General features: G+C 46.5%; 1 protein-coding gene across 3 annotated transcripts in view; it reads left to right on the forward strand.

The window, feature by feature from the left end:
• pot1 (protection of telomeres 1 homolog) overlaps window positions 1-23190 on the forward strand; it is a 266060-nt gene that overhangs the window by 52191 nt on the left and 190679 nt on the right. For 2 of the 3 annotated variants that reach the window (XM_052030224.1, XM_052030227.1), the window contains exon 1: window positions 21940-22026. The exons of the other annotated variant lie outside the window; for it this stretch is intronic. The gene's annotated coding sequence lies outside the window, so the exon portion shown is untranslated. Of the gene's footprint in view, window positions 1-21939; window positions 22027-23190 lie in introns of those variants that run through there. 3 annotated transcript variants of the gene reach the window in all.

Raw genomic sequence — 23190 nt, forward strand, 5'->3', positions numbered from 1 at the left:
TCTGTACGCAGGGGCCAATTAACCTAATAACCCACACATCTTTGGGTTGTGGGAGGAAACTGGAACACCCAGAGGAAACCCATGTGGTCACGGGGAGAATGTGCAAACTCCACGCAGACCGCGCCGGAGGTCAGGATTGAACCTGAGTTTCCAGTTCTGCAAGGCAGTTTCTCCACTACCTGTGCTGTTGTGTTGTCCGCTTGTGGCTCAGAACTCCATCCCACTACAATTCTCGAACGGTTGCAAGGATGTCCTGTAAGGCGGGGCAGGAGGGGATGTGTTCCTCAAATATCTAAGAGCAGAATCCCCATGAAAGGATAGTGTGGGCATAATGGGAAGCGATGGCTTCAGAATTGAGTAGCATCTCAGCCACCCTAACAACAATGGAATACTCTCACAAGGTTGGTCAAGGTAGATATAGTTTGAGGTGACCTTGCACATGCTGAATGTGTGCTGGCTCGCTGCCATGTCTTCAACAACAACTCCCAAGTCTGTCACTTGGAAGGGCAACGGCTTTCAGGACCATGGGAATACCAACAAACATCTCCACAAGCTTACACCATCCTGGAAGTGTGTCACACTTCCTTGATTTGCCACAGGGATCAGCGATGCCCTCACCACCGTGACAACAGTAGTTCAAGAGTGTGCCTCGCCTCCACTTTGTGAAGGGCACTAATTCTGGGCAACTTCTGGGCAACCGTTACTGCATCAACACCTGCAAATGAATGAAAAAAAAATGCCCTGCCCTCGTAATTCCAAATAAACCTGGCAAAATTGAGGGTTTCTGAAGGGAAATCCAGCAACAGGTACCTTTTGTATAACACTAGGATTACAAGCTTTGGGCTATGCATCAACAGAGGGATTGGCTGGTTGGCTCATGTAGGGAAGCTACAGTCACTGAATTATAGACATTAAATTAACTTTCAGTTTGTGCAAACAGCAAATCTTGACACCTTTCATCATAAATTAGCACTCAGTAATCGCCTTGCGTAGTAGGTGACTGTTTGCAATTCCTACACCCACTTGAACTTCGTGGGTGTAAGCTGTAAAATGCAATTGCTCCGGAGTTCGTGATTTATCATGTGATGTTTCGTTCCTGCAGACCTATAAGTACTGCTGCTTTGTTGACGTTTGCTGATTAACTGTTGATGCTTTTATTAAAAAAAAATCTGTCATCGACAACCAACCATAAGAGGTTGAAGATTGATGGTAACTTCACTCTTTGATGACTGAATGGGGACAAAGGGTTTCTTCACCCAGTCTGAGTGATGGCAGGTCATGAAATCGTACTGCACGGAACCAGGCCCTTTGGTCCACGAAGTCCGAGCTGACCATTAAGCACCCGTTCAGACTAACCCCATTTTATTCTCCCCACGTTCCCATCAACTGCCCCCGGATTCTATTCTCCCCAGTACCTTGCGGGTAATTCAGTGCCGCCATTTGCACGTCTCTGGAATGCGAAAGGAAACCGGATCACCCAGAGGAAGCAAACACAGTCACAGGGAGACTGTGTACACTCCACACATGGGTCACCCAAGGTCAGAAGTGAACTTTGGATGCTGGAGATGTGAGGCAGCAGTTCTACCAGCTATGTCAATGTGCCACCCTCAAATGTATGACACCTTCACCCAGTCAGGTAACTGGAGATAAAGAGCACATTATTCCCAGGGTGATTGGAGACATGTGGCATCGTTGCCTTAGCCTACGATATACGTTACTTCAGCTCTACTGGTGTTCTGTCACTGGGCAGCACACACCAGCAGGATCCTGATTATATGATGATTTAGATAAGATATCTTTATTAGTCACGTGTACATCAAAACACAGTGAAATGCATCTTTTTTGCGTAGAGTGTTCTGGGAGCAGCCCGCAAATGTCGCCACGTTTCCAGCGCCAACGTAGCACGCCCACAACTTCCTAACCCGTACATCTTTGGAATGTGGGAGGAATCCGGAGCACCCGGAGGAAACCCACGCAGACACGCGGAGAACGTACAAACTCCTTACAGACAGTGGCCGGAATTGAACCCCAGTTGCTGGCACTTTAATAGAGTTACACTAACTGCTACACTACCATGCCTGCCTGGTTGGTTTGGATACTTTATGTGATAAAGATGGGTTGTGTTGTTGAGGCTCTGTGTAAGGAGTGACTTGCACAACTAAATATTTTTGCTGATGAGAAGATGACCATTTTTTCTTCATAAAAGGACTGTGTACCAAATAGGACAATCTATGCGTTCCCAAACAGGAAACCATGGATGAACCGGGAGATCCACTCCCTGCTGAATTCTAGGACTGTGGTATTCAAATCAGTTGACCCTGACCTCTACGAGAAATCAACATACGACCTCTGTAAAGTTATCAGAGATGCCAAGAGACAATACCAGTCCGAAATTCAGTCTCAGACCAGCCATCAGTTGTGGCAGGGCTTGCATACTATAACGAGCTACAAAACGAAGTCGGGCGGCATCGCCAGCAACAGTGCATCCTTTCCTGATGAGCTTAACACATTCTGTGCACGTTTTGAACAGAAGGGGATTGGAATGTCACCACCCGCCCCGACAGCCTCCAATGCACCTGAACCCATGGTCACCATTGTAGACGTAAGATCGGTCTCCCGGAGAGTGAACCTGCGGAAAGCATCTGGCCGGGAAGGTGTCCATGGCCGTGTCGTCAGATCCTGTGCAGATCAGCTGACGGTATTTGCAGCAGTTTTTAACCTCTCCCTGCTTCACTCTGAGGTTCCCACCTGTTTTAAGAAGACCACTATCATCCCGGTACCCAAGAAAAGCAAGGTAGCGTGCCTTAATGACTACTGCCTGGTGGCTCTGACATCTGAAGTGCTTCGAGAGGCTGGTCATGGCATATATTAACTCCGGCCTCCCAGACAGCCTCAACCCATTGCAATTCACCCGCAACAGGTCTATGGTGGATGCCATCTCACTGGCCCTACACGCATCTGGACAATAAAGACACCTTGCGTTAGACTATTGTTTATTGACTACACCTCCACCTTCAATATTATAATTCCAAGCAAACTCATCTCAAAATTTTTAGACCTGGGACTCAACACCTCCCTTTGTAACTGGATCCTTGACTTCCTGACCAACAGACTGCAATCAATGAGGATAGGCAGGACCTCTGCCACGATTATTCTCAACATTGGTGCCCCACAAGGCTGCTTCCTCAGTCCCCTAATCTGCTCCTTATACACTCACGACTGTGTGGCCAGATTCAGCTCTAACTCCATCTACAAATTTGCAGTCAATACCACCTTAGTGGGCGTATTTCAAATTACGATGAGTTGGAGTACAGGAAAGAGATAAGAGAGCCTAGTGATGTGGTGTCATGAAAACAGCCTTTCCCTTAATGTCAGCAAGCCAAAAGAGGTGGTCGTTGACTTCAGGAAGGGCAGTGGTGCACATGATCCTGTTTCCATCAACGGTGCTGAGGTTGAAAACTTCAGGTTCCTGGTAGTGACATCAACAATAGCCTGCCCTGGTCCAACCATGCAGATGCCATGGCCAAGAAAGCTCACTACTGCCTCTACTTCCTCAGGAGGCTAAAGAAATTTGACATGTCCCCTTTGACCCTCACCAATTTTTATTGATGCACAACAGAAAGCATTGTATCTGGATTCCTCTTGGCTTGGTATGACAACTGCTCCGCCTGTGACTGCAAGAAACTGCAGAGAGTTGTGGACGCAGCCCAGTGCATCACAGAAACCAGCCTCCCCTCCATGGACTCTGCCTACACTTCTCACTGCCTCGGTAAAGTAGCCAGCATAATCAAAGACCCCACCCACCCCGGGCATTCTCTCTTCTCCCCAATCCCATGGGCAGAAGATAAAAAAGCCTGAAAGCACGTACCATCAGGCTCAAAGGCAGCTTCTACCCTGCTGTTATAAGACTACTGAACAGTCCCTTAGTACAGTGGTTTTCAACCCTTTTCATGCTGCAGCCCCCTAGAACATGTCCTTGTTAGATGGCGGACCCCCAAAGCCCACAAAATCAAACAATTGATAATTCATGCATACAACACTTAAATTACTGCACGTAGGCCCTATTGAAATAGTGACTTTATCAAAGCCACCTGGCGATTTTAATGCACGTGGAAAACACATCCGCAAGATTTTCATCCATATCCATTGCAGCCAAAGCCTCACGGTGAATCGTGCAGTGGGTTGCTGCTACATGTGGAGCTACTTCTTTCACTCGTGCGACTAGACCTGACTTCCGTCCCATCATTGCGGCAGCACCATCCGTGCATACTCCGATACACTGTGTCCACACCAATACCGATTGTACAAAAAAAATGTCAAGCACACGGAAAAGTTCTTCACCGGTTGTACGCCTGGGAGTGCCTTGCAAAATAAAAAGTCTTCCAAAGCCTCTCCTTCCCAGCAATATCGAACATAAACCAACAACTGCGCAGCACTGGCAACATCAGTACTTTCATCGAGCTGAATCACAAATCTGACTTGCTGAAGACGTGCTATCAGCTGGCTCTGTATATCTTCCGCCATATTGCCAATTCTTCTGCTTACTGTGTCATCAGACAGTGGAATGGCTTTCAGTTTTTGACTGGATTCTTTTCCCAGTACAACTTCGCACATATCTACTGCTGCAGGCAGTATAAGCTCTTCTCCAATTGTGTGAGGCTTTCTGGAACGTGCTATTCGTAATGCTACCAAATATGATGCGCGAAGAGCCTTCTCATTTACAGTGGCGCAGGCTGTCATTTTGCCTTTCTGCTTGAGGTACAGCTCCTTTTGCCGCTCAAAATATTCCTTCGGCTTACTGGCAATATCTGGATGCACTGTTGTTAAACGGCGCTTCAATTTCGCTGGTTTCATTGCATCGTTGGACAGTGTTTGCAAACACACGACACAGAGAGGTTGGTCCGCATTTGTCCCCACTGCGATGAAGCCATATGAAATATATTCTGGATCGTACTTGCGTTGTTTTGTCTTTCGGTCGCCCTTATCCCCTTCGTCATCAGAATCTTCCAGTTTCTGGTCAGCTTTACTCTTCAGAAATTTCTCCATACTCAGCAATACACGCTGGACAGTTTAATTACTATTACTGATAAACAAAATTATCAAAACTAATCTAAAACTTACACGCTTGCGCACTTTTCGTTTAACAGTGACGTCACTGTGGCGTAAATGCACAGTAAGTAAGCAATATTAAGGCACACCAACAACGTCACTCAGTCTCGCTAACACTACAGTGCACAACAGAATAGTAGTGAGTAGTGAACACTACTGACTACTCTGACTACACAAATCGAATATTAAGTGGCAGCTTACCAGAAGGGAACACCGTCTAAGTCTTTAAGATTGTCGCCTATAACAGATAGAATAGATATGGCTGATTTTCTGAATAGTGGAAAACTGGAGCAAGCAAGTAAGCTACGTCTTTGTAACAGGTCACTTTTCCATTTTTTTCTTGGCTTGCTGGTCTGCGGACCACAGGTTGAAAACCTCTGCCTTGGTATAATAAGAGGGACTCTTGACCTCACAATTTACCTTGTTATGACCTTGGGCCTTATTGTCTACTTGCACTGCACTTTCTCTGTGTCTGTAACACTTCATTCTGCATTCTGTTATTGTTTTCCCTCGTACTACTTCAATGCACTGTTGTAATGAATTGATCTGTAAGAACGATATGCAAGACAAGTTTTTCCACTGTATCTCCGTCCATGTGACAATAATAAACCAATTTACCAATTTACATTCAGCCCATTGTCCAAAAATCTTTTATTTGGGTTAATCTCACTTCTCATCTCTCTGTCCTTAACCTTGAAATTTTGGATTTTTCAAATGACATATTCTAAATTGTTCCTGCAGGCCATGGACTTATGAGCACAGGATTTAAGGTTCTGTTAAACCATTTAAGTTCTTCCATGATAGATTTTCATTATGATCATGACCTAATAGGAGCGTGTTTGAAATTTGTTTAACCAGTATTGAATGAATGTGAAGGAACTTTGCAGATGGTGATCAAGCTGGTTGGAATCCTAAATCATTCATGTTTTCAATCAAGGAAGAACTTGTTTAGAATCCTTGCTTTCTGCATCACCTTGTGGTTTAAATGATCCATTAAATGTCTTTTAAAGCGCAGGACAAAAAAAGGGATTAAATCCAGGAGAAACGAGACTGATTACAACTGCTGCGCGTGAGTGGAAAGCAAGCTGTGTGCCCCATAAAGCTGAAATTAAGAGGAGGCCGTTACTTTGGCACTCAACAGAGTTTGGATAGATAATTGGGCTCCTTCCTTCCCCCACCATAATTAGGCAGAAATATCCAGACCACATGGTGCCTTGGGATCTAATTGCTTGGAATTTGGAACTCTATTTTCACTTTCCTTGTTTGATGTTTTCCCTGATGCATGTTTTGTTTCCATCCTCAGACATCCATTGGCATTTAGAACTTAATTCCTGAAAGCTTGGTCGTATTGCTCGGTTGCATCCCAGAAGAATAACCTTTACCCCCTTTTTATACAATGAGAAAACAAATTGGGACCTGGAAGCTTCCTTGTGAAAACTAGATGGAGCTCCATTGCCGTGTTCTGGGCGAAGCTCGGTTAGTTAAATTGCAGAGTAGAAAAGTATTCTAAAGTCTTAAGAGTTGCTCTAATGGTGTCCTGTACTGTTCAAAGTTTACCTTTTCATTTGCATTCCATCCAGTTCTAGCAGTGGTTTGAAGAATGCTCACTGGGATTTTCATGCATTCTTTTCACATGTGAAACTTTCAGTCTTTGTGTGTGTGTGTGTGTGTGTGTGTATACACGTGTATGTCTCACTTTGATTGTAGTGAAATGATGGACAAATTAAATTTTGAGTGTTGAATTGAAACAAGGTTCAGCTGCATGTTAGACTTTGTTATGATTGTGGCACATCCAGAGCCACTTCGGTAAAGGCTAGCCTAGCCAAAAGATCATCCAAAGAGAAGGGGCATTTTAAAAGGGAGATTAGGGGAAGGACTGATAGTCTAGAGCACTGAAGGCACGTCTGATGGTGGAGCAAAGCTGGTGGGATATACATCTGAAATGGAGGAAGGTGGTGGTGTCAAGACCACCAATGTTTGAAGGAAATTGGAGGCATAGAGAATGAGGTTTGAGCACAAGGGTGTGGGCTTTAAGAGAGGGAATATGTCCTGACTGAATTACAACATCAAGGTTGTATAGCTAAGGCAAAATTTTGAATTATCCAGACTAGGATGAAGCAGTGGTTGGTGTAATTCTTAAGGCATGGGCCATTGAATATTCTTAATTAAAATGCCATGGTTTGTGTGATTTTTTTTTTCCTCATAGATCCGAGTTAGTACTAATTATCAGGCTCCGTAGTATGGCCTGATAATGAGTGCAGCTGGAAGACTGACTTGGCATGAACATAAAAGGTGTATGGTTGCTGCAGGCAACCACTGCAGGACAACCCCAGGGGATGGCGGTGGGGATTGTGGTCAGGGAGGAGAGTATTGGGTGGGGAAAACAAAAACTGCTGGAGGAACTAAGCGGGTCAAGCAGCATCTGGACACAAAGGGACGTTTCAGGGTCGAGACTTGCGTCAGGATTGAGAGTGGAGGGGGGAAGATGGTCAGTATATGGAGGTGAGAGGGAGGGGTGAGGCAGGGGCTGGGTAGATGATAGGTGGAACCAGGTGGGGGGGGGGGGGGGTGGGATGCGGAGGAAGATAATGGGCCGATGGAGCCAGACGAGGGAGTGGGTGGGATTGTTGAGGGAGAGGCTGGTAGGTGATAGGTGGGAACAGATGACGGGCAGATGGGACCGGGGTGGGAAGGATGATGAGTGGTACATGAATGTTCACTTTCTCCATCCTTTCCCACCCTCATTACCAAGACTCATTGCCCTTCCCTGCCTGGTTCCACCTGCCCGTCGCCTGTATACCCGTCCACCTGGGTTTCTTCTCCCTTGGTTCCCTCCGCAGATGCTGCTCGACCTGGTGAGTCCCTCTGGCAGTTTTTTTTTGCTCCAGATGCCAGCGTCTGCAGTCTCTTGTGCCCCCGGTATGGGGGGAGAGCCTCTGTAGCTGAGGACAGCAAGAAGCTAGAGAAACGTCACTTCCCTCGCCTCAGGCTGGGTTGCCAGTGTCAGCCCGTATCCCTTCAGTTTTTTTTCACCGTCAGTGTACAAAGTGATTCTCAATTAGGTTTCCTTTGCTCAAGTGATTAAGCTGATTATGAATTGTTGTTTGGTCCAGGTGAGCTGATGCATGTGGCTAAAGTCATTGTGCTGTTGAGAATCCTGACAGTGTTAGGAACTGGTGACCCACCCACCAACCTCCTGATACTTGAGCATACTGCAGACTCGTATAAAACTTTGTCACTGCAGTTGTGCGGCAGAAGATGCAGGTGGTTATTATTAAAGCTTAGTCTGTCTTCTGTGTACATTTATTTTCAGATTTGTGATATCCACGTGCAGTTCGAAGGCACTGTTTGCTTCTCAAATCTTTCTTTTGAAAATTAATTCTGGAGTGGAGCAGAAGTGGGGTTTTCAACCCACTCAGTACCTGTAGGATCACACCTGCACTCGTAGAGTTACAGACTACTGCAGCATGGAAGCAGGCCCTTCGGCCTAATTTGTCTATACCGACCATAGTGCCCACCAAGCTCATCTCATTTGCCTGCGTTTGGCTCATATCCCTCTCAACCCCTTCCTTCTATCCATGTACTTCTCCTGAAGGGCAACTTCTTCACACAGAGGGTGGTGTTTCTGAAATGAGCTGCCTCAACCACTTCCTCTGGCAGCTCATTCCATATTCACACCACCCTCTGTGTGAAGAAATTGCCCTTTAAGTACCTTTTAAATCTCTCACCACTTAACTTAAACCTATGCCCTCCAGTTTTTAGTTTTCCCCCTCCCTGGGGAAAAAGATGATGTGTGTTCACCCTATCTCTACCCCTCATGATTTTGTACACCTCTGGAAGGTCACCTTTCAATCTCCTACGTTCCATGGAATAAAGTCCTAGCCTGCCCAACCTCTTCGTATAACTCAGGCTCTCGAGTCCTGGCAGCATCCTTGTAAATCTCTGTGCTCTTTCCAGTTTAATGATGTCTTTCCTAAAACGGGCAGCCAAAACTGTACACAACACTCTCAAGTGCGGTCTCATCAATGTCTTTGTATCACTGCAACATAACTTGCCGGCTCCTATACTCAATGTCCTGACTGATGAAGGTCAGTGTGCCAAACACCACCTTCACCACACTGTCTACCTGCGATGCCTCTTTCAGCGAATAATGTATTGTACTCATAGGTCCCTGTGAAACTTCTTCACTCGTGTGAAGGAACGATCCTTTGTGAGTTGTCACTCCTTGGGTCCTGCCACCTGACGTCCCACTTCCTAGGTTACACCAACTTAACCATGTGCCAGCTTTTGAGCTCTGTCTGCCTTCTCTGCCAAAAATATTAGCCCGCTATTTTAGTGCTGTTTTTCTGGCGGCACAGTGGTGCTGTTAGTAGAGCCACTGCATCACAGCTCCAGCGACTCGGGTTCGATCCTGACCTCTGGTGCTCTGTCTGTATGGAGTTTGCATGTTCTCCCTGTGACCCGCGTGGGTTTCCTCCAGGTGCTCCAGTTTCCTCCCACATCCCAAAAATGTTGGTCAGTGAATTGGCCACTGTAAATTGCCTCTTGTGTGTCGATGAGTGTTAGAATGTGGAGGCAGTTGTTGGGAATGTGGGGAGAATAAAATTGGTTAGGGTAGGACTGGTGTAAAAATGGGTGCTTGATAGTTTGACTCAGTGGGCTCAGGAGCCTGTTCCGTGTTGTATTTCTCTGACACTATAAAGTTGATGCATCATTAACAAGGTCTTTTCCGAGCTGATTGGTTAAAATGGAGCCTGGATAAGATTTGAACCTGTCACTGATGTCTTGAAAGAAAGACTTGCAGTAATGTCCTTCAGTGCTTTCGCTGAAATACTGTCTCTGTTGTAATGTAGGGGACATGGGAATGAGCTTCTCTGAACAGCAATGTAACAGCAACAGCATATAGAAATGCGGTTACCCAGCATAATATTTATGTCTGGTACTTATTTCCATGAAATAAATTTCCATGAATTTCCATGAAAGATCACATGCAGTACCATTCCCGTGACTTTCATTGGAGAAGATTGACTTCTGCTGTGGAGCCCGGTGGTGGGAACTGGCTTCAGAAAGGCCTGCTTTAAATTAAGGATTTGTTTCTCTCAGTGGCCACCCTTGAAGGGAGGATTTTGCAGTTTGAACAGAGGGAAGACCTTTGGGCATGTTAGGCACATAAAACAAAGCTATTGGACTAATGCATGAGACAGTCCCGCAATAAAAATGTGGAAAGCATTGGTTGGCCCGCAACATGCTGATTGTGTAAACCACCAAGAGAATTTGTAGACCCGTGATCTGTTTTAGTCACGTTGATTGATTTAAAGTCATTGGCCAACACACCTGTTCTTCAGAATGGTGTCAAATGCCCACCTGAGGGCACATGCAATGGCAAGCTGCTCTCGGGGCTGTAATGCAGTATTAGCCAGACTTCTGCATGTGCTCTGTGGATTAAAACCTTCCGACTTGGGCAAGGTGCTGGTCATGGAGCCACAGGTGACCCTTGGCCAGGTTAACCCCTGCAAACAATTCACCAGGTGGCTTTCAGGTGCACGAAATGAAGTGACTCATTCCTCAGTCTTTGCAACGGGCATTTTAAACTGCAGCCTTGCACGATACCTCATGATCAACAGGGAATTACTTTACAACTGTATGGTACAGGATCACATTGCGATGGTATTGATATTGGTTTATTATTGTCACTTGTACCGAGGTACGGTGAAAAGCTTGTCTTACAAACCGATCATACAGGTCAATTCATTACACAGTGTAGTTACATTGAGTCAGTACAGAGTGCATTGAGGTAGTACAGGTAAAAACAATAACAGTACAGAGTAAAGTGTCACAGCTACAGAGAAAGTGCAGTGCAATAAGGTGCAAGGTCACAACAAGGTAGATTGTGAGGTCATAGTCCATCTCAAAGCACTTCATGATGGTGGATATCAGAGCCACTGGTCGGTAGTCATTGAGGCATGTTACCTTGCTTTTCTTCGGTACCGGGATGATAGTGGCCTTCTTAAAACAGGAGGGAACCTGAGATTGAAGCAGGGAGAGGTTGAATATGTCCGCAAATACTTCTGCCAGCTGATCAGCACAAGATCTGAGCACACGGCCCGGGACACCATCTGGGCCAGGTGCTTTCCTCGTGTTCACTCTCTGGAAGACTGATCTTACGTCCTCCACTGTGATCACAGGTTCAGCTGTGTTGGTGGCTGTCAGGGTGGATGGTGACAGTCCACTTCCCTCTTGTTCAAAACGCGCATAAAATGTGTTAAGTTTATCAGGAAGGGATGTGCTGTTGTTAGCTATGCAGCCCAACTTTGTCTTGTAGCCTGTTATGGCATGTAAGCCCTGCCATAGCTGGCGGTTGGTCAGGGACTCTATTTTGAGTCGGTATTGCCTCTTGGCATCCCTGATAGCTTTTCAAAGGTCGTACCTCGATTTCTTGTACAGATCAGGATCACCAGATTTGTGTGCAGCGGTCCTCTCCTTCAGTAGGGAGTGGATCTCCTGGTTCATCCATGGTTTCCTGTTTGGGAACACCCATATTGTCTTCTTTGGTAGATAGTCCTCCACACACTTGCTGATAAAGTCTGTGATGGTGGTGGTGTACTCATCTAGGCTGGCAGCTGAATCTTTGAACATGGACCAATCCACTGTCTCAAAGCAGTCACGTAGGAGCTCATCTGCTTCCTCAGACCATCACTGCACGACTCTCCGTACCGGATCCTCCTGTTTCAGTTTCTGTTTGTATGCGGGGAGAAGGAACACAACCTGTGTATATTTTCTCTTCCCTGCTCCTCCTCAGTATTATTTGGCACTTCGTGTAGAAGACCGCAGCGTTACCTCTTGCTTCACTTTACTAGCCATGTCACTATTTGGAACATCCAGACATTATTATTTTTAGATGGGAATCTATTCCTTTCTTTTTCCAATCAGACCTCCATAGTAATTGTACTAAAAGTGGAGAAGGCAGCAGGTTGGAGGGGACACGGTTGCTGGGGGTGTACGTAAAAGAGAAGTTTGTTCTCTTCATCCACAGTGTATGAAAACCACACAGCTGTATGAAAATAACTTGATCATGATTTAAACTTTGCAAGTTCCAGTAAATTATGACAATACCTGATTCTTCAATGTAATGCTTCAAAAAAAATATTGGTGGCCATTTAGGAATGTTTTTTCCTAAAGTGGTTTCTTAGTGTCGGGGCTTTGTTCTAACTGTTCAGTGGCGCAGGATTTATTTGCTGCAGGGGCAGGTGACTGAATTGCATTCCCAGGTTCTGCCACCTGTGTCTCTTGTGTCTGCACAGAGATCTTTGTGTCTACATTTCACTTTTGGAGCCCTGTAACAATTTCTTAAGTTTCAACGATATCACTCCTCATTCTTCTAAGCCCCAGAGAATGTGGTCCCAGCCTATCAATCACTCCTTAAACAGCAAACCTGCTGTCTCAGAAACCAGCCTACTAAACCTTTGTTGCATTCCTTCTATGACAATACCCTTTCTAACATGACACCAGAACTCTGTACCATATTCCAGGTACAGTCTCACCAAAGCCCTGTATAATTGCAGTAAGACATCATACTCAATTCCTCTTGCAATTAAGACCATCCTTTTTGCCTGCCTAACTGCTTGCTATACCTGCATGTTTGCTTTCAGTGACTTGTGCACAAGCACACCTTTGAACATTAACATTTTCCGTTCTCTCACAATTTAAGAAAAAAACTACACTGCTTTTTCCCGGAGAGGGTGACCGAACAGTTTTCCACATTTATATTCTCTCCACCATGCTTTCACCTATTCACATGGCTTGTCCATATCCTCTTGACTCAGTATAATGTGGGGTTCAGGAGAGGTTGCAAAAGAGAGTCACCAGAATAAAGCAAGGAATGAAGGGGTTTCTATTACATGGAGATTCAGGAAAATGAGGAGTTCTCCTTGGAGTCGAGAAGCTGAAGGGGAAGTTAAATAGATGTGTTCAAAATTAAATGTTTTGATAGAGAAGCTGTTGCCATGAAGAGATGGTTGGTAACCAGAAGAGAGAGATTTGGGGATAATTTTCCTGAGACTTGAAGCTATCAGGATCTGTAATGGGCGTCATAGTCATAGAGTCCATAAAGGCATGGGAGCAGAATTAGGCCATTTGGCCCATTGAGTCGATTCTGCTATTCAACCATGGCTGACTTATTTTTCCCTCTCAACCCCATTCTCCTGCCTTCTCCCCATAACCTTCGATGCCCTTACTCATCAAGAACCTATCAACCTCCGCTTTAGATATACCCAGTGACTTGGCCTGCACAGCTGTCTGTGGCAATGAATTCCACAGATTCGCCACCCTCTGGCTAATGAAATTCTTCCGAATCTCTGTTGTAAAAGGATGTCCTTCTATTCTGAGGACTGGAAACATCCGCTCCACGACCACTCTATCCAGGCCTTTCAATATTTGGTAGACTTCAATGAGATCCCCCACATTCTTCCAAACTCCAGCAAGTACAGGCCCCGAGACATCAAACGCTCCTCATATGTCAACCCTTTCATTCCCAGGATCATTCTTGTAAACCTCCACCTTGCGACCCCCTCCAATGCCAGCACATCCTTCCTTAGACTATGGGGCCCAAAACTGCTCACAATACTCCAAATGTGGTCTGACCAATGCCTTATAAAGCCTCAGCATTTTATCCTTGCTTTCATATTATAGTCCTCTCAAAATGAATGCTAACATTATTGGTATTGGTTTATTATTGTCACTTGTATAGAGGTACAGTGGAAAAACTTGTCTTGCATACCGTTTGTACAGATCAGTTCATTACACAGTTCATTGAGGTAGTACAGGGTAAAAACAATAACAGAATACACAGTAAAGTGTCACAGCTACAGAGGAAGTGCAATGCAGGTAGACATTAAGGTGCGAGGTCAATACAAGGTAGTTTGTGAGGTCGAGAGTCCATCTCATCGTATAAGAGAACAGTTCAATAGTCTTAGAACAGTAGGATAAAAGCTGTCCTTGAGCCTGGTGGTATGTGCCCTCAGGCTTCTGTATCTTCTGCCTGATGGGAGAGGGGAGAAGAGAGAATGACCTGGGTGGGTGGGGTCTTTGATTATGTTGGCTGCTTCACCAAGGCAGTGAGAGGTCTAGACAGTCTATGGAGAGGAGGCTGATTTCTGTGATTTGCTGGGCTATGTCCACAACTCTGCAGTTTCCTGCAGTTCTGGGCAGAACAGTTGCCATACCAAGCCATGATGCATCCAGATAGGATGCTTTCTACGGTGCATCGATAAAAGTTGGTGAGTGTTAAAGGGAACATGCCATATTTCTTTAGCCTCCTGGGGAAGTAGAGGCACTGGTGAGCTTTCTTGGCTGTGGCTTCTATGTGGTTGGATCATGACAGGCTGTTGGTGATGTTCACTCCAAAGAACTTGAAGCTGTTAACCCTCTCGACCTCAGCACCATTGATGTAGACAGGTGCATGGACACAGCCCCCTTTCCTGAAGTCAATGACCAGCTGTTTTGTTTTGCTGACATTGAGGGAAAGGTTGTTGTCATGACACCATGTCACTAAGCTCTCTATCTCCTTCCTGTACTCCGACTCATCATCATTTACGATACAGCCCACTATGGTGGTATCATCTGCAAACTGCAAATTAGAGCAGAATCTGGCCACACAGTCATGAGTATAAAGGGAGTAGAGTAGAGGGCTGAGGATGTAGCCTTGTAGCTATTTGCTTTCCTTACTACCGACTCAACCTGCAAGTTAACCTTTAGGGAATCCTGCACTGGGACTCTCAAGTCCCTTTGCATCTCCGATTTCTGAATTCACTCCCTGTCTATCCACGCCTTTATTCCTTCTACTAAAGTGCATGACCACACACTTCCCTACGCTGTATTCCATCTGCCACTTCTTTGCCCATTTTGCCAATCTGTCCAAGTCCTCCTGCAGACTCCCTGCTTCCTCAACACTACCCGCCCCTCCACCTATCTTGTATCATCTGCAAACTTGGCCACAAAGCCATCAATTCCATCATCCAGATCATTGACCTATAACATGAAAAGTAGCAGACTCAAGACCGACCCCTGCGGAACACCACTAGTCACCGGCAGCTGACCGGAAAAGGCCCCCTCTATTCCCGCTCTTTGCCTTCTGCCAGTCAGCCAATCTTCTATCCATGCTGGTACCTTTCCTGTAATACCATGGGCTCCTATGTTGTTTAGCAGCCTCATGTGTGGCACCTTATCGAAGGCCTTCTGAAAATCCAAGTAGGCAACATCTACTGACTCTCCTTTGTCTATCCTGCCTGTTACTTCCTCAATGAATTCCAACAGATTTGTCAGGCAAGATTTCCTCTCAAGGAAACTATGCTGACTTCAGCCTATTTTATCAAGTGCTTCCAAGTACCCCAAAACCTCATCCATAGTAATGGACTCTAACATCTTACCAACCACTGAAGTCAGGCTAACAGCCTATCATTTCCTGTCTTTTGCTTCCCTCCCTTCTTAAAGAGTGGAGTGAGATTTGCAGTTTTCCAGTCCTCTGGAACCATTCCTGACTCCAGTGATTCTTGAAAGATCACTACCAATGCCTCCACAATCGCTTCATCTCGTCACGGAGGTGGAATGTATAGAAACAGACCATTCAGCATATTGAGACCATACTGAACATCCAGCACCCACTTACACTAATCCTACTTTTATTCTCCTCGCATTCCCATCCAATTCTTCCCCATTTCTATCACTCACCTGAATGCTAGGGGGAATTTACAGTGGCCATTTAATGTATCAACCCTAACACCTCTGGACTTTGAGAGGTCTTTGGAGCCTCCAGAGGAAACCCATGTGGTGATAGGGAGAATGTGCAAAATTCACACAGACCGGGACATTGGAGTTATAACCCAGCAGCTCTACTGGCAGAGCCACTGTGTTGAAAAACACAGTTGAAACAAGGAACGGTCAAATACAAGAGTCAAAGACTGTTTTACTTGGGAGCTCTTTGAAGGAAGCTGACACAAGCTCAGAGGGCCAGCGGCATTCTGAGCCATTAATTTTTTGTTTCCAGGCTTTTTCTTCTCCTGTCTGTTGATATTTTGAGGATCTGCTGCCAGGTACCTGTTTCTTTCCTGCTTGAAACATGCCCTGGAGTCTCATTCATGTCATTTTTACATGCGCTACAGGGTTAATTTTGCCTTGCTTGGGTATGTGAGCAATGGGAGTTCAGAGGCTTGCTGAGAGATGTGCAGTTGTACAGGCCTTCACCTGACAACTATATTCCACTCTGGTTTAAACCATGGCTTCCAGAAAATCTACTGCTCTCATTGCAAAATTGGCCTTTTGCAGTTTGTGATCGAAGTTAGAAATTGTGTATCTTGGGTAGCAGAGCTTTTCAAACTGCATTAACTGGTGGATGAACCCTGTGAATAAAATAACACCAAAAACTCCCTTGAAGGGAAGAAGTCATCTTGGTGGGGTTTTGAAAAGGAGAATATCCTGGAAATGCTGATTTTTGTTTTTAATATCATAAAGTATGTCTGATATTAACTAGATGTGTGACTAATAAAGAAATCGTATCTTATTTAAAGTAACAATTATATTTAATGGACAATTCAGGCACATTAAAACATTTTCTTCTGTTTGTTTTTGGGACCTGGAGTCGCCAGAAAGCCCAGTATTTGTTGCCCATCTGAGGTGGTGGTGACGCAAACCACTGCATTTCTTCTGGTGAAGGTGCTCCCACTCTGCTGTTGGGCAGGGAATTCCAGGATTGAGACCCAGCAATATATTTCCAAGTCAGGGTGGTGTGTGACTTGTGGGGGATCTACAGATGGTGGTATTGCCATGTGACTGTTGCCCTTGTGCTTGGTGGTAGATGGTGCTGGTTTGGTAGGTGCTGCCAGCGTAGCCTGGGTAAGTAACTGTCGCGTTCTTCGTAGATGGTGCACAGTGCAGCCACTGAGAGCTGGTGGTGCAGGGAATGAATATTTAGACTGGTTGATAAGATGCCAGTCAAGCAGTTTGTGTTATCCTGGATGATGTTGAGCTGCTTGAGGGTGATTGGCACTGCACTCATCCAGACAAGTGGAGAGTATTCTATCACACTCCTAAAATCTGTCTGTGTAGATGGTCGATAGGTTAATGAGGTGAGTCACTAATTGCAGGGTACTAAGCCATTGACTGGTCTTGTTGCCACAATATTTGTGCATCTAGTTCATTTGAGTTTCTGGTCAGTAGTGACCAACCCCCCCCCCCCCCCCCCCCCCCCCCCCAGGATACTGTTGGTGGGGGCTTGGTGGTAGTAATGTCATTGAACGTCAAGGTGAGATAGTTTAATTCTCTCTCTAGTTGGAGATGGTTTTCACTTGGTCCATTTGTGGCACAAATGTTACCTGCCACTTGTACCTGAATGTTGTTTTGGTTTTGCTGTTTGCAGGCATTGACTTGATGTTCAATGATTCCTCATTTCTACCAGTCCAAGGTGGTGCTGGTTCTTTGGGCTGTCACATTTCTCTCCAAATCCCTCTTTGGCCTTTCGAACACCCTTGAGGACGAAGAGCATCTTGATGTTCACCTTGATTGCTTCCCACACGTGCATTAGGAAATCAAAGAGAAGCTTCACAGATCTCTATCTAACCTGTGTGGTCTCTCTCGATTCCTCGATGCTCTTTGCTCCCTGAGGTCAGCCTGTTTGATGTTCAGTTCCCATGTCCCTTCTGCCAACCCCCTGGTCTTTCTATAGGTGACAGCCTGCAAGAGGTATGGATCAGAGAAGGATACCGGTGTGATTTGGGTGGATTAGACAATGAATTCTTTGGATGCAAAAAGAAAAAGACTGGACTGGAGCAACCCACCTGGTTTAGAGCAGGTGTCTTGCCACTGTCCATCAGAGATGGGTGGAGCATTACTCCGAACTCTACTCCAGGGAAAACAGCATCTCGGACAGCGCGTTAGATGCTGTGGAATGCCTCCCTATCATGGAGGAACTGGATGCATTGCCGACTGCCGAAGAGCTGAGTAAATCTATCGACAGCCTGCCCACTGAGAAGGCACCTGGATTGGATGGCATTCCACCAGAGGCCATCAAGTGCGTAAAGGGTGTCCTGCTAAACCACCCGCACGAACTACTCTGCCAGTGCTGGAAAGAGGGAGCCGTGCCGCAGGACATGAGAGACTGCAACATTGTCACCCTATATAAGGACAAAGGGGACGGAAGCGACTGTAACAACTGCAGGGGCATCTCTTTGCTGAGCATCGTCGGGAAAGTTTTCGCCCCTGTGGTCCTGAACAGACTGCAGAAAATCGCCGAGAGGGTATATCCCGAATCTCAGTGTGGCTTCAGGTCAAAATGCTCTACAATCGACATGATCTTCTCCCTTTGACAGTTACAAGAGAAATGCAGAGAGCAAAGACAACAGCTCTACGTAGCTTTCATTGACCTCACGAAGGCCTTCGACCTTGTAAACAGAGACGGCTTGTTTAGAATCCTCACCAGGATTGGTTGTCCCTCGAGGATCCTCAGGATAGTTCAGTCATTCCACACAGACATGGAAAGGCATGATTCAATGGCTCTTCTTCGGAGGCCTTCAACATCCGCAGCGGTGTCAAGCAGGGTTGTGTGCTTGCCCCCACCCTGTTCGGCGTCTTCTTCGCAGTCATGCTGAAGCATGCCTTTGGAACATCAACAGATGGCGTTTACCTCCGCACCAGATCGGACGGGAGGCTGTTTAGTCTGTCCCAACTAAGGGCGAAAACCAAGGCTCGTGAAGTACTCATCAGGGACATGTTGTTTGCAGACGACGCGGCACTGACAACACACTCGGAAGAGCAACTGCAAAGCTTCATGGACTGCTCCTCAAGAGCCTGCCAGGACTTCAGGATGACCATCAGCCTGAAGAAGATGAACGTTTTGGGTCAAGGTGTTGAGCACCCCTCTGCCATTACTATCAACAACTATGAGCTGGTGGTAGTCCAGGAGTTCACATACCTTGGTTCCACCTCACGGACAGTCTCCCCCTAGGCTCCGAGATCAACAGACGGATTGGACGAGCAGCCTCAACATTCGCTAGGTTGGCAAAGCGAGTCTGGGAGAACAGAAAGCTGACAACACGCACCAAGGTTGCAGTCTACAGGGCCTGTGTCCTCAGCACGCTGCTTTACGGCAGCGAGACCCGGAGCCTCTACTCCAGACAGGAGCAGCGTCTTAATGCCTTCCACCTTCGTAGCCTGAAACGCATCCTGGACATCAAGTGGACTGACAGAGTCACCAACAACGAGGTCCTGACTCGCGGTCATATACCCAGCCTCTTCACCCTGCTTCAACGACATCGTCTCCGCTGGCTGGGTCACGTACATCGTGTGCCAGACGGGACGATCCCGAAAGACTTGCTGTACGGGGAGTTGGCCTCGGGCAAGAGAGCACAAGGACGGCCCCATCTTCGCTTCAAAGATGTCTGTAAGAGAGATATGAAGTCACTGAACATGAACGTCGAGAGGTGGGAAGAAATTGCAAGCGATCGCTCTCGCTGGAGGCTGGAACTACACAGAGATCTGAAACGAGAGGAAGAGAAGCTGAGGCTAGCTGCTGAAGAAAAGCACACTCGCCGGAAAAACATCACCAAAGCAACACAGGAGGACAGCGCCTTCAAGTGTAGTCGCTGCAGCCGAGACTGTCACTCCCATGTAGCCCTCTACAGTCACAACAGACGCTGCTCTACCAGTACCGACTGAAGCAAGACTCTCCGTGCACAGGTCCATGGTCTCGCGAGACTAACGGATGCCACCACCTTGTCACTGTGCTCTATCTGCAGGGCTGTTGAAGATATTGCACAACTTTGCATCTGTCAGTGTTCTTGTCAGGACCTTGGACGTGGCACCAAGTTTACTAGAATGTCTTTTATACATCACATCAACAATGAGGTCGCTACTCCCCCCTCCCCACCAACCCTGCACCTCCCATCACCATCTCTCTGACTTGAGTGATGAAGTTATTTCCCCACAGCACAATACCCCAGACCTGAGGATACTAGCTACCCCCTAACAGGACCGATTTGCCTGTGGGGGCACCACCCGAACTATAGCTAATAGTTGCCGTGTGGTAAGCTACACTCTTTAAAAGTAACAGATTGATCTTGACTTTGACAAGCTAACTTAAGGATGGAGAACATCATGCAGTGTTTTTGACACTGCGCACACTAATAGATTTATGTTTAAATCCATTTCTTTTTGAAAGATAGAATATACAGAGTAAAGCCCATCACAATTGGTTTCTTTTCTTCAGTGGGTGTGAAGTGTACACTTGCCCAGGATTTGATCTTCTCCGGCTGCTGATCTCCACTATGGAGCAGCGCGTGGTGTCGGCAGGGACTTGTTTGATTGACGTCGGAGGTTTTCTCCTGACCTTTGTCAACAAGATCATTGCTTCCTAGTTCCCAGAGCTGAGGTGTCTTATTCTTCATGGTACTTCTCCTGGATTCCTGGATTTGGGATACCTCACTCTTCCTGGTACTGCTCCGAGATTCCCAGTGCTGGCGATGCTGCTCCGAGGTTCCCGGAGCTGGGATGCTCCACCTTTCCTGGTGTGACTGCTAGATTCTCAGAGCTGCAGTGCTTCGCTTTCCACACTGTTGTACCTGGGTAGCCAGAGCTGGGGCACTGGGACTGCTGCACTGACTCTGGTTTCTTAAGGTTGGTGAGGTTGGCCTTTGTCACCACTGCCCTCGGTTTTCCAGAGACAGGTGCATCGACGCTGCCGCTCTCCACTCTTTGAGCTGCTCTGACCGTGTTTTCTTCTGCCGGCTTCCTTGCTCCTCTTCAGAGGAAGTTTCACCGTTGCCCCATGGTGACTCCAGGCTCCTCTTCCTGCCTTGTGCGTTGACCTCCTCAGACTTGCGGGTTTTTCCTCCCCTCCTCTTGAGTGATTCAGCCCTCCTCTGTCCCCGGTTTGCTCTTGATCTGCCGTGCAGCCTCTGGACAGGGTTTTGAGATGGTTGTTGAAGGATGGTTCCATACCACTCCAGACTGGTATCTTGTTCTGTCCCTTCCTCTTCCTCTCTTGTCTCCTTCTCAGCCTAGTGCTCCCCACTTTGGTGGGGAGAGGAGTCTTGGTTTCTTTGGGAGGAGCTGTGACTGATGCTGTCTGCTCCCGATTGTCTTGTCTTTGCCTGTGCACAGCAGTTGTTTTCAGTTTGGACTGGTTTTGTACTGGTCACCAGCCTCTGTGCAGAGATTGCAGCATTTGGATACCTGGCAGTCAGATGTTTGGTGTTGCTCCTTTCTGCAGTTTCAACAGATGATTGCTTTGCAGGAACCTGCTTCATTCCTGGGTTTGCTGTAGGTTCAGCACATTCTGGGTTGGTCTCGGTAAACCCGATGGCCGTGATGGTGATTCAAGTGGTGACACGTGATCGAAGATGGATGACGTTACCATTTTTGTCTGCCCTCTGCACCGCCTTAGTGCTTCAAGTACTTGCCCTATTTATTCTTGATATCAATACTCTTCACTGCCCCTACCTGAGGAAGGTGAGGCCTTTAGGGATCAGCACGTAGATTGGACGCGTGGATAATGAAGGTTCGTCCCTTCCTTCTCTTGCAGGAGTGGGAAGAGAGCCTCACACTCAGCAGTGACGGGGTGTTTCTTTATTCCTCCTCTAAAAAACCTCAAGCAGCGACCTACTTTCTGAAAAGTTGCATCTGAAAGCCTACCCGAGAGAAACCTTGCAAAGATCTCCTGTCTGAAGCCGCGCACCTCAAGTCCCACCTTTGCGAAGATTCTCTGTACCCAACTTGCAGCTTCAGCAGAAACGATTGGTATTCTGCATGCCATGCTCAGGTTGAATAACTTCCACTGCCCTGGCAGCTGAAGGTTACAATCTCTTCCCAACCACATGAAACAGCTCTTGAAAGAACTATCCAACCCCTGGCAATCAGTCTCTCCCCTGCCAGGTAAGTAGTTTTATCCAAATAGTTTACAGGTACAGTAACGCTTTAATAGATACTCAGTGTTAATAACTTGGGTGCCTCTTTCTAGTGAAAGTGAGCAGACACTCCCTGAAGAATAGTTGTCTACTTTGTACTTAATTTCCCAAGTTTCAACCCCCACCTCCCCCCCCCCCCTCACCTTGAGTAAACCCAACCAGCACAGTGGGAAGGAGATGACCTGTTTTTCTCTCTTTCCCTGTCTTCTGGTTTGTGCTACACTTGCCCTGTGGTTATTTTGTTGGTGCTTTTCACCTTTTATCCTGGCTGTTTCATCAAGCAGCAAGCTGTCGTTAGGACTATGGAGATGTGCATACTGTTCCTTAAATTGCTCTCTCAGTTGGCGGTTTCTAGCAATCAGAGCTTGCGGGGCAGAGCGAGGTGTATAATTATAATTTGATTTTTAGTTTTAACCATTGAGGCACCGGTATCATTTGCTGTTATAACTGTATGGAGTTCCTTGTATTTTGCATGTGAATGTACCAGGAATAGTTTTACCCATTACAGTAGGATATTTCTGTCTTTAAAAACAAAAGGTCCTTTTATTTCCACCCGTCCCCCATCACTTCTTGTGATGGATAGAGCCTTGAGACACATAGCATGGAAAAAGGCCCAACTGGTCCATGCCGATCAAGATTCCCTTCTAAACTTGTCCCATTTGCCCGTGTTTGGCCCATGTCTTTTCCTAACCATGTACCTGTCCAAGTGCCTTTTAAATGTTGTTAATGAACCGGCCTTAACCACTTCCTCTGGCAGCTCATTCCATATACTCACCACCCTCTGGGTGAAAAAGTTGCCCATCGGGTTCCTATTAAATCTCTCCCCTCTCACCCTAAATTTCTGTCCTCTAGTTCTTCATTCCCCAGCTCTGGGGGGGATCGGGTGGTGGGGTAGGAAGGGGAGAAAGACTGAGTGCATTCATCCTGTCCATGCCCCTCATGATTTTATATGTCTTCAAGACCACCACTCATTCTCCAATGCTCCAATTTAAAAAAAAGTCCCAACCTGCTCAGCCTCTCTCCACAACTCAGCCCCTCAAGTCCTGGCAACATCCTCTTAAATCTCCTCTGCACTCTTTCCAGCTTAATGGCATATTTCCTGTAGCAGAATGACCAAGGATGAACACAGTAT

Source organism: Pristis pectinata, chromosome 15 (assembly GCF_009764475.1).
Source record: "Pristis pectinata isolate sPriPec2 chromosome 15, sPriPec2.1.pri, whole genome shotgun sequence".
NCBI lineage: Eukaryota > Metazoa > Chordata > Chondrichthyes > Rhinopristiformes > Pristidae > Pristis > Pristis pectinata.